Source organism: Mustela putorius, unplaced genomic scaffold (assembly GCF_011764305.1).
Source record: "Mustela putorius furo isolate JIRA1106 unplaced genomic scaffold, ASM1176430v1.1 tig00003834_pilon_pilon_pilon, whole genome shotgun sequence".
NCBI classification, from domain to species: Eukaryota; Metazoa; Chordata; class Mammalia; order Carnivora; family Mustelidae; genus Mustela; species Mustela putorius.
In genome coordinates, this window is record NW_025421987.1 from 53,158,219 (window position 1) to 53,174,171 (window position 15,953).

Sequence of the window (15,953 nt, forward strand, 5' to 3'; positions counted from 1 at the left end):
AAAAAAAAAAAAAAAAGATTGTATTCAATCTTTATGTTCTGTGGAGATTATTGCCATTTTAACAATATTAAGTCCTCCAATCCATGAACATAGAATGCCATTTGTTTAGGTCTATTTAATTTCTTTCAATGTTTTATGCTTTTCAGAATACAAGTTTTACACCTTTTTAGTTAAATTTATTCCTAAATATTTTATTTTTTTGATCTACAGTAAATCTAATTTTTTTCTCATTTCAGTTTTGGACTGTTCCTTGCTGAACTTATTAGCTCCAATAGTATTTTAATTGATTCCTTAGGATTTTCTAAATTCAAGATCATGTCATTTGCACATAAAAATACTTTTACTTGGGGCGCCTGGGTGGCTCAGTGGGTTAAGCCTCTGCCTTCAGCTCAGGTCATGATCTCAGGGTCCTGGGATCCAGCCCCACATCAGGCTCTCTGGGCGGCAGGGAGCCTGCTTCCCCCACTCTCTCTCTGCCTGCCTCTCTGCCTACTTGTGGTCTTTCTCTCTCTCTCTCTGTGTCAAACAAACAAATAATATCTTTTTTAAAAATATTTTTACTTCCTTTCTAATCTAGATGACATTTTTTATCTTTTTCTTGTCCATCTGCGCCAGTTAGAACTTACAGTACAATGTTGAATAGAGGTGAGGAGAGTCAACATTATTGTCTTGTTCTTGATTTTAGATACAAAAACGTTCAGTCTTTTGCCATTAAGTATGATGTTAGTTTTTCACAGATGGACTTTACATATTAAGTAAGTTCCTTTCTGGTCTTAGTTTGTTGAGTATTTTTATCATGAAAGGGTGTTGAGTTTTGTCAAAGCTTTTTCTGATTTGTTAAGGTGATCCTGTGGTTATTGTCCTTTGTTCTACTGATAGGATGTTTTACATCAATTGATTTTCAGTAAACTAATCTTGCATTCCTGGGATAAATCTCCCTTGATCATGCATGGTGTGTGATCGTTTTTATATGTTACTGGATTCAATTTGTTACTATTTTACCTACATTCATAGGAAATATTTATCTGAGTTGTCTTTTCTTGTGATGTCTTATCTGGTTTTAGTATCAGGGCAATACTGGCCCCTCACTGCATGAATTGGGAAGCTATCCTCTTTTGTTTTTTGTTACAGCTTGTGAAGAAATTATAGTAATTCTTCCTTAAATATTTGGTCATATTCTTTTACTTTTTTTGTTTTTATACTTTTAAACATGCACTCTGACAGCATGTCCAATAGGAGGACATAAATGTCCACCCTTTCACTCTGTAAACCTGAAATTAATATATGGTATCTATGACCCACCAGAGTATTGTCAAAGTTTGAATTACAGGAAAGAGAAGTTCTCTAATTCCTCCTTAAAAAGTTTTTCAAGCTTAAAAAAAAAAAAAAAAAAAAAAAGTTGGGAAACATTTATCTCGGACCTGAACTGTTTCTCCTGTACCCCCAGCTCTCTCCCATTTCGCGACCCTCCCCAATGCAGAGTTCCAGCCACGTGCGCACAGATCTAAGAGGTGACCCTGGGGTAAGATCCTGGCACCCTCCCGCTTCCGTCAGCATCTGGAGGGGGAGGAGGTTGGGTCAAGAGGGTCTCCGGAGGCGGGGCGGAGGAGGAGAGAATGCAAAACAGTGCCTCGTCCCTGGAACCTCCTGAGCAGCAACGCCCCTCGCTATAAATTCAGAACTGCCTCATCGAGGATGATTCCAGCGCCTGTCAGCCAGGGCCCCAGGCAGTGGTGACAGGCAAGGGCTGGCAGCTCTGCCGTGCTAGGGCGGTGATTGATGGGGAGCAGTCCAAGCGAACCCCACGAGTGAGGTCGCACCCCCGGGACGCGGAAGCGGCGGGCGGAAGCCCCGCAACAGCGCTGCCAGCTCGCGGTCCGGCGTGGGCTCAGTGCCCTAGGCGCGGGTGAGTCGACACCAAGTCCCATGCCGGGTTTGGGGGCTGCGAGGTGGGGCTGCGAGGTGGGCCTGCTCAATTTTATGTCAAGGTGTCCTAACTGCGGGTGCTGTGTTGTTAGGCTCCCGGGGACGAAGGAGAGAGCTAGCTTAGTTCCGGCCGGCGCCCACCAGGAACGGGCAGCCCTCCCCCAAATCAGGTGAGGGGCGCCAGGGTTACAGGGCACAATTTGAGACTGTTCCGCTGCGCGCCCCCAAAATTTCATTCTGATTTGACCAGACTCGTTTGAGTCCAAGCAAGAAATCTGCAGAACTGGGATGCAACCAAGTAAACTTTCTTCCTGGCTTCCTGGCTTTCAGCCAACTCTTGTCTTTTCACGGTAGCTTGAGAAAAAAGCCGGTATGACTCCGCGGGGCGTCCATTTAAAAGTTGTGCTATTTCTAAGGTGAATTTTGGAGTGTCCCCAACCTCCCTTTCTGCTTCCCAGGCAACACCCCAGCACAGCGCATCTCCCCCTCGCTCCTCCCTGCAAACTCTACTGGTGGGTCCTTGGAACTGGGCATAGCCCCCATCTGAAGCAAACTCTCCCACCTTCAGGTGTTCCCCAGGTGTCCTTTGATTCATTAGATTGGCAAGGGGGAGAAGCAGGGGAAGTTCCACACCCCAATCTCACAGCCCTGGCCAGTACACGTTTGTAACTGAGGCGGGATTTTAAGAGACAATCTTTTTGGCTCCCTTCCTCCACATCACCTACCTCGCACTCCATTCTTCAATCTTCTTAACTGTCTAGCCCAGTCTTCCTGTACCTTCAGGCTGCTACTTCTCCCCAAGACCTCAGCAAGTCTTTCTCAAAGTGTCTCCTGTCCCGTTGTCTTTGGGCAGCTAGTAGAGACCCCGCTATTGAACCCTACTGGGGCTTCTTTACCTTTTCTTTATTTTCTGGTGGTGTATCAGAATTCCACTACTGGCCTTCAAAGTCCTCTCCTCTCAGTAAACATTCGGGTGTTCATTTTCTCTTGGGAGCAAATTTGGGACTTAGCTACATTTATTTCTAGTGTCACTGAGAGAAAAGAAAGTAACAGTGAGGGATGCAAGAAATCTGGGATGCTACTGTTCTTTTAAAACTTTGTTGAGCAACTTGTTTCTCCTAAAGGTATTTAGTCCCCAACATGACTCTCTTGGTAGACAGCATGTGAGTGTCCAGGATCCCGAGACATTTATTTCCTTTAGCATAAGTTGTAAGCTTTTTCTAAGTCCTCGCTAAGAAACTGCCTGCTTCCCTGTCTCTGTAGTGCTTCCCTAGCTCTAAAGGCTCCACACAGATAATCTCTATTCAGGCTGTGGTGGATTCTGCCACCTTCACAAGCAGACAGTGCAGGGGCAGGAAAGTTCCAGGAGCTGGGAATGGGGAGACCCACGTAAGTGGCTGTGTACTATCAGGAGAGTTATTTCACAACTCTGAACCTCAGGTCCCCGCCCTTAAGGTTCCCTCCAGTAATAAAATTCCTTGATTCCTTTTGTTTCCTAGTTATTTGCTTAAAAAATAATAGTCTAAAATAACTATCCATTTAATCCATATTTGGGACCCCCAAAACCCTCTAAATAACTGTCCTGGTAAATTATCTATTCTGGAAAATCATTAAGTTTCCAGTGCCGGCTCCAAAAGTCCATCCCTACTCCCCCCCAGATTATGGCTGCCGGTTCCCATAACCTGGTTTATGGCTCAGGGAGTGTACCCACAGTTGCCAGGTCTCAGCATTTGATAAAGTTTCACAGTTATTACTGTCAATTCTGTCATCTCCTCTGTCTCTCCCCACTTTTTTTCCTGATTTCATTGTTCTTTGTGCCCATGATGAAGCCTCCTTAATGATGAAGCCTCCTTGATGAAGCCTCTGTGACCTTAAACTGAATCAAATTCTCCATCATCCAAGTCAGAAGAAAGCTTGTTTTCTTCCACTGGTTCCGCTGATACCAAAGGAAGACTTATCTTAAGAGGGTTGCCGAGGGGGGGGGGGGGGGGGGTTTGGGAGAAGGGGGTGGGATTATGGACATTGGGGAGGGTATGTGATTTGGTGAGTGCTGTGAAGTGTGTAAACCTGGTGATTCACAGACCTGTACCCCTGGGGATAAAAATATATGTTTATAAAAAATAAAAAATTAAAAAAAAAAGATGTATAAAATATCTCTCAGTTACTGTCACTTCGGCAGTGCTCCCTATCCCAAGAGTTTCAAGCCTAAATCTTTCCTGTCACTCTCTTCTCGTGGTTCAGTATTCAAAAACCAAACAATCTGAGGATTGTTCGGGTTTCTTACATTGTGTTTTTTCCCCGCTAGTTCCAGGTAAGGGGTGTGTGTGTGTGTGTGTGTGTGTGTGTGTGTATATTTTTGTTTGTTGCTGCTGCTTATTACTGTCGTTGTTACTATCACTAATTATTTGCCCTATGCGGGGAGGGAAAATAGTGAAAGAAAATTTAATCTGCTACTTAACCAAAGCCCTGGTAAAATACTTAGCTGAGAGAAGTCTAAAACTAACAGCTTAAATATATGATGCGTATTTTCTACAGTTTTATCTCTGCCACCACATCCTTTTCAAGCAAATAACAGATATGCTGTATTTTGTTTTCAGATTTGTTATAGAGACCTAGTCCCATAATATTTGCATGGTTTGACTGCCTGATGCAGGCTTCCGGCCTTTAGCCCCACACTCATTAGTTTACCTAGTGCTTTGTCTGCTCAGTCATGACTGGCCTATGCCAGAGAGTCTCCCAAGGAAGCGAACAAATTAGAATTTTATTTAGATGTCTGAAGTAAATCCAAGTGTTCTAAAGACTAATTAAGCTGTCTTAAAGACACACTGTGGCAAATAACAAATATAGAGCCGGACCAGCAAACTATGACAAAGCAGTCAAGGCCAGGTTAGGAAAGCTCTTCTCCCATTTTAAACTTATCACCACTGAAAAGTGCTATTATTTTTCTTCAAAATAGTTCTAAGCCTTCCCTTTGAAAACTGCCTAAAGTCACTGAATTACGTGGTTTGTGTTCCCGGTCATGTAATTACTTATTAAAATAGTATATCAAAGTTCACATAAGCAAAAGAAGTTTTGTTCCATTTCCAGCCTAAATTTAGCTGTCATTTTACATTTTTCTATTTTATTCATTATATGAACTTTAGCTACCAGAATTCAATTTCTTGATGACTTAATATATAAGCTATCTTAAATCGAGGAGTGTCCATAGGGATTTAATATCATTTTCAACTGATTTGAAAATGACTACCATTACCCTATTAAAGCTCTAAAACACATCCAAAATAAATCACAGCCAAAAACAAACAAACAACAACTAAGGAACTATACATGAGCTATATATATATTTGCCAAATGTTTTATTAGTCAGTGGTCATTTTAATGACAAATTTGATATCTGGAAATAGAACATAAAGTATATATAGAGAGATCATAGATATGACAATGAATCTTATTATTAGTCGTCATATTAACATTGAAAGTTCTGCTGATTTTTGATCCTCTGTAGCAAATGGTCACAAGGGAAAACAATTCCCTTGAGTGTTAAAACCATCTTTCAAGTATTTTACTAACATAAGATTCACTATATGCTATAAATATTGTATGACTGCTGTATTTTACATTATTCTTACAGCTCAATTTAGAAGTTTTTGCTTTATTTATCTGGTTCCTAAATAGGTGCATCATCCAAATGTCTGAAGTAGAAATAAATGTCTAGAATTTGCCAGTGATTACTAGAGCTTCCTTCTTAAATCTAAGAATATTTTAAATTGTGTTACTAGTCTCACATTTAATTACTTTTCTAACAGTTAATAGTTTAGAAAATGGGTGAAGAAATGGGTATGCTTTGTTTTTCTTAACTACACTATGCCTTCATATTCCAAGTCTTAAGTCTAAATGTCCTTAGAATTTAAAATCATAGAATTAATAATCATTCAGTTTGGGTCAAGTTTTATATGATTTCTTGTTCAATTTATACACAAATAAGCTGTTTTACACTTCACCAAATGATGTTAAAACTTATTTAGATTTAGATTAACTTTGAATGGTTAACTTCAGAGTGAGAATACTGGGGAACACATTATATGATTGTGTACTATTAAAAAGAGTTTATGATTGCTAATTTGCTCTCTATGATGTCTTTAGATATTTACCAATTAATATTAATCAAAGTTCTTTTATCCGCCTTGGAAAATGAAGAATTATATGTATGAATTGTAACAATAATAGTAGAAGATACTTACAGAGGAAATACTATAGATCTGAGTAATATTAGCTCCTTAAGAACACTGAAGTATAAAAATGGTCTTTGCCCTAGAGAGATGTTGGTCAAGCTAAGTACATATTTGGATATGAGACACTCCAGGCATCTCAGTGACACTGGGGTGGGAAGCCATTTTTAAAACAAGCCTCCTTCTGTCCTCCTTTTCAGACCGGGTGGAACATCTAATGTGGTCACATTGTTTGATTCCAGCCACTTCCACAACTTTCTCTTTCTCAGGGGAGTATACCTCCTTTGATAATATATGCGCCACATCCAATGCTTCTTTGTATTCTATCACTAAATGCTCCTCAATTCACTTTCTTCTTGCTTGCTATTTGTTTTTAGCTAAAGCCATGGGAAATGTTAAATACATTTTTCAGGTCCCTATTTTTTTTTCAAAGATTTTATTTATTTATTTGTCAGAGAGACAGATCACAAGAAGGCAGAGAGGCAGGCAGAGAGAGGGAAGCAGGCCCCCTACTGAGCAGAGAGCCCGATGAGGGACTCGATCCCAGGACCCTGGGATCATGACCTGAGCCAAAGGCAGAGGCTATAACCCACTGAGCCACCCAGGAGCCCAGGTCCCTATATTTTAGAAGAGATATGCTAGAAACCACTCTTCAAAGCTCATTTGAGTATAGTACCCTATTACACACAATAAAATGACTTGAAATTGATGCTTTACTCTTACTAATTGGGGAACTAACTATTAATACTATTTTTTTAGTCTAAAGCTGTAAAGGCAAGGGGAAAGTAGAGGAAAGAGTAAGAAAAGGAGAAACAGAATAAAAGTTGAAATGGCAAATCAGTGGTTCTTCAGGCTTTAGGGAAAGGGTAGGGCAAGCATATTATAATCACCTGGGAGGTATTTTTAAATCTATATATATTGTCCAAATTTTCCTTAATCCCATTGCCCCTACTGAGAACCACTGTACTATATATTAGGAGCAATAATCCACAATTACTTCAAGCGTCAAGGCAAAGATCAGCATCATGAGCATCATGTGGGAGCTTGTTAGAAATGCAGACTTTCAGACTCCACCTAGACCTACTGAATAAGAATCTGCATTTTAACAAAATTCCCAGGTGATTCAAACACACAATGAAGTTAGAAGAGTCCAAGTATACAGCACCTAGACCTTGTTTAGAATGATCAAAATTTAAAAAAAAAAAAAGAATGATCACCTAGGATGGTTCAGTCAGTAAAGGGTCAGCCTTGGGCTCAGGTCATTTCCCAGGGTTCTAGGATCCAGCGCCATCAGGCTTCCTGCTCAAGGCGGTGTTTCCTCTTCCCTCTGCCCCACCCCTCTCATGCTTGTGCACGCTCTCTAAAGTAACATTTTTACATAAAGCTCACATTTATTGAGCACAGCCTTTAATACTGTTTTTATTTAATTCTCACAACATCCCTATGAAATAGGCATTGCTTTATCCTCATTTTGTAGATTGGGATACTGAGTAATAACAAGATAAATAACTCACCCAAATGTGGTAACTGGTAAACACTTAAACACAGGAATTTTGATTCCTGTACTTTTAGCTGTCACCCCACATTGTCTACTCTACATTTGGCTGTCTCCTTTTTAAGGCCAACTAATTATTTGAGAATTTATTTAACATTATAATTTTAAATCAAGTTCTGTTTCATAGAAAAAAAACAAGATTTTATCTGTAATATTTGTCTGTCATCTTACCTTTAAGTGTAATAATGAAGAATTCTAGAAATTCCTTCTTTAGTTGGAAAATAAATACTAAAACTATGACAGCTCATTATTTAAAAGTTAAGGTTTGCTATCTCTATGTTTTTTCATAACTTACCTAAAATTTATTCTTTTTCCCTTTTGGTGTTCTGATGCTATAGAAAAAAACTTTTCTCTTGAACAAGTGATTCCCTACCTACACAAACTATTCAGCCTTCCAACTGAAATTTTATATCAGTCTTTTAGCTTTAATATAAACAATTGTCTACAAGCATGGCTCATAAAACTAGTTGAATGTAGTTACTAGCTAGTCAGTCTGCAAGCAAATGGTGACTTCTTTTAAGCCAGTGACTCCCCAAATGATTGAGTCTCTAAACAATTTCTCCTAGTGCATGTAGATTCTCTGAGAGATGTCAGCTGGATCTGGCCAAAAGCCTGTTGTTCTGACAGGGGCTTACTGACATTGGTCAAAATGAGTCTGGGTTCCCTGTGATCATGTTTGAGAGGAGAGGTGTGTCAACAGGACTGAGTATCTACAATTTTCCCAGCGACAAAGGGACATCATTGGGAAATAGAACTTCCCCAGCTGCTTATATCTGGAAGTTTAGGCAGCACTAACACTACATTATCTAATTTATAACTTATGGCTTAGGATACAGTCAACACAGGGCTGCCATAATGCCAAGTTGTAGGGGCCTAGCAGGGTGGTAGTGCCTAGGAGACATACTGCACACAGCAGCAAAATTTCTTAGAGCTAATAAATGATAAAGTACCAATGATTCTCTTATGACCTGCTAGTCTCAACAAGACCAAACATTTGTGATTGCCATTGCACAGAATCCATACCAGGTTTTCTTCTAAATAAATTGAAAAACATGGGATTTCTTCTACAAAATTCATATATTTATACTTTCATTATCACATACATTTTTCTTCACCTTTTGACCCAAACTCTTCTCATTAATCCAATTCAAATGCATTTTACATGCTTCTAAATCTGTGTAATACACCACTAGAACAAGAATGTTCCATGAGCCCAGCTGTAGTAATTTTCTGTGCAAATGATGTCACTTCACATAAAACACATTGTACCCTGATGGATCCCAGCCCTTAACCTTCACACAGTTAAATGCTGCCACTTTATCAGGAATGGAAAAGTATCTGATGTGATTCCTACGTAATGATTTCTTGAATGTGTTCTGGCATTTAATCAACTAGGTTAATAGAATAAATTTTTAAAAGAAACAAAAATCTTTTCTTTTCTAAGTTCCTATTAGGTTAAGCTATATGATGGGACATTATATAGTCATTTTTACCTATTTAATAATATTTATTGGCAAGGAAAGATAATCATAAGTGAACAAAGCAAAACATAAATCACGAGTGTGATTCAGCTTGTGTGTGTGTGTTCGACAGATTCTTGTCAAGTTGACATTATGGCCTTACTTGGGTCTTTAGTGTTCTAATGAAAATAATTATATTAGCACTGATGTATGGTTAAATTCACTGATATACTTTTTAAATGTCTGCATCTTTGTAGACCAGATAAGACTAGGAAAAATATATAACAGATCTTAAAAGCTTTGGAGAGTTATTAAGATCAAGGCTAAGATCAAAAGTGACTTTTTTTTCCTTTTTTTTTTTTTTTGGTATAGATTTCAGATCTTTAGACAACTTCTACTAACTCTGTAGAAAATGATACTGGAAAATCCAACCCTTTCTGATTTTTTTTACCCTAAGATACACTAGGGCCTTACAGAAGTTCACAAGGTTCATACCAAGGTGGTATTTTTTTAAGAGAAATAATCTCATGGGAAATGTCTTATTGCTATAACAAAAAAAAAAAAAAAACCCACTGAAATTCAGGGATAAAAAGAGATTCTTGTAATGCCAAAATCATTCCAAATAAGAATGTTATAGTAAAGTTGGTATATATTGTGGTTTAAAAAGTAATCTGGAATATGCCTATTGTCTTCTTGAATAACTCTTCAGCTTTAAAAAAATTTCTTACTTAAAAATGTCCTGTAGGGCACCTGGGTGGCTCAGTGGGTTAAAGCCACTGCCTTCGGCTTGGGTTATGATCTTAGGGTCCTGGGATTGAGCCCTACATCGGGCTCTCCGCTCAGCTGGGAGCCTGCTTCCTCCTCCTCTCTCTGCCTGCCTCTCTGTCTACTTGTGATCTCTGTCCGTCAAATAAATAAATAAAATCTTCAAAAAAAATCCCCCAAATCCATAACGAAAATATTGGTTAATTTAGCTACATAAAAAAATTAAAATCATCATATGTAAAAAGGACAATAAACAAAGTCAAAAGATAAACAGGAACTTGAGAAAGCTATTTGCCACACATTACATGTTAAATGCTAGTTTTCCCAACATAGCATAAGCTCTTCTTCTTTTTTTTTTTTTTTAGAGATTTTATTTATTTATTTGACAGAGATCACAAGTAGGCAGAGAGGCAGGCAGAGACAGAGGAAAGGAAGCAGACTCCCTGCTGAGCAGAGATGCAGTGCTCTATCCCAGGACTCTGGGATCAAGACCTGAAGGCTTTAACCCACTGAGCCACCCAAGCACCCCAGTATAAGCTCTTTAAAATGAGAAACAGTGAAAAACCCAATTGAAAAATGAGCAAAGGCCATTACTGGGCAAACTAGTAGAAGAATAACTACAAATGATAAGAAAACAAAAAGCTCAACCTCATTCATAACTAAAGAAATGCAAATCAAGACAAATATATACTTTATATTTATCACCCTGAGAAAAATATTTGAGATTTTATAAAAGACAGATTTTTAGCATCATATAACCTTTATAGAGGACATTTTTAAGTATCTCTCAAAAACATGGATTGTACTATTTGCTTCAACAATAATTTTAAACTTTTCTAATGATACATAGTTTAAAAAATGCATATGTATAAACAGGATCATTCAGGCATGTTCTTAAGCAGCCAAAAAGGGAAACTGAAAAAAAGAAGACCGTAAGGCCCATTAACAGGGGGCTGGCTGAATAAATCATCATGTGTCAGTGCAATGAATGAAATATTGTATAGTCATCAAAATAAATGAGGCAGATGTATATATACAGTATAGAGAGTTCTAGCCATATTAAATTTAACAAAAATGCAAAGAGCAGAATAGTATGATGTGTAAAATGAAAAAAAATGTGTATATACACATTTGTATGCATATGTATGCTTTTTTAAAAGTCCTAAAAAATATGGGGTGCCTGGATGGCTCAGTGGGTTAAAGCCTCTGCTTTCGGCTCGGGTCCTGATCCCAGGGTCCTGGGATCGAGCCCCGCTGCTTGGCAGGGAGCCTGCTTCCTCCTCTCTCTCTGCCTGCTTCTCTGTCTACTTGTAATCTCTGTCTGTCAAATAAATAAATAAAATCTTTAAAAAAAATAAGATACATTTGAAACTGTTAGTAGTAAGTACCTCTAGGAAGTGGATCTGAGACATGAGACATGAGCTAGGAGACACAAACTTTTATTTTTATACTCTTTTTATAACTTGACATTTATACCACAAGATGTGTCACTACAGTGAAAAATAAAAACAGACATACAAAAAAAAACCAGATCTCTTAAAAAAGATTTATTTTCAGTTCTTGTACAATCACACTTATATAGGTTTATATTAAAAAGAATCATTTATCAAAGTTTAACTGTAGATTCATAAGTATCTAATCTATTATGAGATTTCTTATATTACTAGTTATGTCTACAGAAGTGTCTTAGAATAAGATTTTATTTTACCCCAAAACATTGTTTTTCTCCTCTAGTGTGTATCTACAAGGGTATGGGGAACATGTTGACTATAACCAGGAAGAAGATGAAATCCCATATAACAGACTGCCACTTTGTGCAGCCTAACTCTACATAAGGATAAACATATCCTTGATATGGACCAGAGAGTTTCATTCCCTTCAAAAACACATTTAAGATGTAGTGTTAATATTTATTCTATCAACTAAAAAATGAAAATCTGACCATATTCAGTGAATCTCATTACTCTTTTCTCTTTTCAGGTTGAATATATGATAAATTGGTCTAAAATGGCTGAGCTTTCATCTGACTAGACGTAGAAGCCATCCCAGAAGTTCTGATCCAGGTAAAATATCTTATACCTATAGCACTGCATCTGTCAGTGGTTTTTCTCTAATGTGTCAATGGTGGAGGTAGCACAAGAAACCACACACACCATTGTCTAATGACAGAAACAGAGGAAGCAGAAAAGAATGAAATTCCAGTCTTATCTCATCCCTTATATGCAGCTTTAGAACATACATATTTATATAATTTTAAATGTAAACAATTTTAGAATTACCATGATATTCATCTGTTAATGTAAACCATGTGAGAGATTTGTAACCCCTTGACAAGGATCTCCTTGTGGCCATTGGTGGATTGTTCTTCATACTCTGCAGGGCTTTCAGAGAACCAGGAAGGAAATGATGGTGTTCTCTCCTCAGCCACCCAATGGGGGGGTTGGGCTCTATGAAGCACTCACTTCCAGAAGCACATGTCCAAAGACCATACGTCCAAGGACCATAAACCTTAAAACTCACCTTCAGAAAATCCAGGTGTCTCTGAGTCTCATTCTTATAAAAGTTTCCCCTACTCCAGTAAGATATAGGCAAAAAGGGCAATGTGGAATTGGAGGCAAAGTACCCTTTAATACCCATATAGTCTAGCCCCCTAGTAGGCATGAATCCCATGGAGACATGCAGCTGGGCATTACACTCAGAACCTAAGAGGGCAGCGTGGGTAATCAGAGACTGCTCCGCCCATCCACTTCCTGTCATATTGTTCTACCTGATTATTTTTCATAAAAAGACTCCTGTATTTTCCAGATCAAAAGATATTTTTCTCCTCACAAAAACAGCTCAAGGAACAAGCCCTCACCCTCCTAAATTAACATGGGAGACACTCCATAGTCCCCCCAGAGAGAATAAAGAGAGTAGCTTTTCCTCTTCTTAATATATTGTGATTACATTTTATCAAAGCAGAAGACAGGACAGGTGCTGGGTGGGCAGACAAATGTTAGAGGTGATTTTATTTTTCTTTGCTTCATTGGCAAATGGGAAACAGTTGCTGGAAGGCACTCCATGGTGGTATTAGGAAACTATTTAGGATTGCTTTAATCTTGGAGACAAAAATAGAAACATTCTACGGAGTTCTGTCACTGGAAATCCTTAGGTTGGGGGGTTTTTTGTTTGTTTTTTGTTTGCTTGTTTTGTTTTGTTTTGTTTTTGAGGTATAGTTAAGCTTAGAAAGCTGGGCTATACATGTTTTCAGCAAAAATCCAGCTCTAGAAAAAGTATGTTGAAATATATGTCCTAAATAGGAAACTTTATTTTATATCCTAAGAGTTCTGAGCAGAAGAACTGTTTGTCCATAATACTCCATCAGCCTTATAACAGAAAAAGCAAGACAGTAATCCAGGGAAGTTCCTGATGGAAATGATTCTATGAACAGCCTCCCTTCTCTTGTTTTGGAAGCCCTCAGTTTCTAACAGTCACATATTTGTAGCAAAACTTTCAAAATAATATGATGTTTTCCTTACAAATAACAAAACAGTGAAAAAAAAACACTATAAAATCTTCAACTTTTTCAAACCATTAAGTTGCAGATGAATAGGCAAAACATGCTTACTTCAAAGAAGTTATTTTTTGTTTGTTAAAGTACTAATGCTATACTAATTCTGCCACTGACTAGCAACTTTGCCTTTGGTTTCTTGTAAAATAATCTCCAAGACCCCCACCCAATCCATAGGCACTCTACTGAAATACAAAAGGTGTGTTTAGAGTTTCTGAACATTGCAGTGCCCGTTTTACCAACTTACAACTAAAGAACTCTGACCTCTTATTGATTTAAACCAGTAATGTGTAAACAGCATTTCAGAGCTTGTTTTATAGGACCAAAAGAATTTAAGTTGAAATCTACTTAGGAAAAATAAGGAAAACAGGACATTTAAAAGAATAAATAAAGACCACATTCACTGGCTTAAAATCTGTAGACTTGCACTGACCAGTATGGTAGTCATGTGCCATGTATGGCTATTCAAATGTAAATATAAATCAGTTATGATTAAATGAAATTAAAAATTCATTTCCTCAGTTGTGTTAGCCACATTTCAAGAAAAGACACATATAATTAGTGGCTATACTGTTGGACAGGACAGATTTACAACATTTGTATCATAGAAAATTCTAGATACAAATTCTAGATACAAATTCTAGATACAACATTTGTATCATAGAAAATTTGTTTATTGCTATAAACAACTTACTAATAATTGCAGTGGATTTCCATTGTTACTTGGTAAGAAATTTTTATGGTCTTTTAAACTTACTGGGAAATTTGAAAGTTTTTTAAATTCTAATTTTCTCAGCTATAGGTTATCTAATATATAATTCTCATAGTAATTTTCTCTTTTTCCTATTTACTTGCATATTAAAATACATGGTGTTAAGTATCTTATTTACTCTCCTAAGGTTAGAGGCTGTTTTCTTAAAAATCATGAGAAGAGGTACATGCAATTTTATTGAACTAATATATAGCTGTTGGGTTTTTTACCTCCATCATTGACATCCCCAAGTAAACAAAACTAGAAAATAAGTGGGATCATTTCTAAAGACCCACATTTTTTTTTTTTGTTGTTCTTTATATTCTGTGAGGGTTTTTTTACTGCAATGATAGATATGCCTCAATTATACTGAGGTAACTACAGATGACTTAACATTTTTTCAGAAATTGGAAAGCCATGCAAAATAAGTATTAAATGACTTATTTTTTTCTCTTTTTCTAGAAATGCACAAGATATTAGGAGTCTCTATTTTTGTTTCCAAATTATTCGTATCACAGAGAACAGTACTTTGTTTTCAATTGTTAATTAATGTAATCACCACCTGTTATAGTATATTCTTAAAGTTCTTAGTCACCATGTCACCATTTCTCCACTAGTATTGATCCCATTATTAAAATGTCAGTCTCAATTACTTTCCAGTCACTTATACCTAGTAATTCAATTACATTTGGTTCCTAGACTAATGGTTGTGTGTTCCACAAGGCAAAAAATTAAAAATGAATTTGTCTTTGAGTCATCGAAGCATCAAGAATTTGAAATAGCTATATAACTAAAAGGAAAGCATGTAAATATCTCAGCTGTATTCCCTTTACACATTATTAGTATTATTTTTCAATAAATGCGTATATAATAGAAGTTAGCACCTAGTTTTGGATTATCAAGTATGAATCCTTGAGTCTTACCAATGGAAAAAAAAAAAGGCAAAGTACAGGTTAGTCATTTGAGGGGTGGTTCTTGCAATAAAGAAAAACACAGATTTCTTTATAGAGTAACAGGTTTACTCCAAAGAACCTATTATCCATAGTATATCTACGGAAACACTGTTCTTAGGCTTGAAAAATAGAGCTAGATATGCTTAGCACATAACTGACCATATAAGAGAATCAAATTTAGGTTACTGTTTAGATTTTTAATAATTAAAAGAGTTCAGAGAATTAGCACCAAAATGTGGAGGCTTTGTTTTGCTGGCAGAGAGAACTTTTGACTAGTACCAAAAATACTCATCCTTCCCCTTCAACTAGTCATTCCTTTTAAGACTTTTAAGAAGATTTAGACATTTAGGAATCATTTTTTAAATTCCAGAAAGGTGTAAGATATTTTAGAAATGTAATAACACAGCACAGATATGATGAAAGGTGGTTTTCTGGAACTAGGTCTTGGGCACATTTCCAGAACTTAGATTCTAGGGAGCCCTGGGACAACAGGAACAATGTCATACTGCAAGTCCAAAATCCAGTCAGGAACAGCGTTTCTCCTCCTCCTCTCACCCAGGCAAGGCCAAAATACATCTATACACACCATGGGTCACCATACAAAGCAAATAGAGCTGCTATGGATTAAAAGAGGCAGTGGGTAAAGGCTACACCCTGAACCTTGGCTTCTCAGTGATACTCCCACATTAAAGAGGAAGAACAAAATGGGCATTTCACTTGCTTCTGGTCCCTCTAGTATGGTCAGTGTACAGAGCAGGAGGATA

General features: G+C 37.4%; 1 protein-coding gene across 1 annotated transcript in view; it reads left to right on the plus strand.

Annotated features, from left to right (window-relative positions):
• The first annotated feature begins 1,617 nt into the window (after positions 1-1,617).
• AGTR1 (angiotensin II receptor type 1) overlaps positions 1,618-15,953 on the plus strand; it is a 46,504-nt gene continuing 32,168 nt past the window's right edge. Inside the window, exons 1-2 of the mRNA XM_004754445.3 lie at positions 1,618-1,906; positions 11,916-11,998. The gene's annotated coding sequence lies outside the window, so the exon portion shown is untranslated. The remainder of the gene's footprint in view (positions 1,907-11,915; positions 11,999-15,953) is intronic.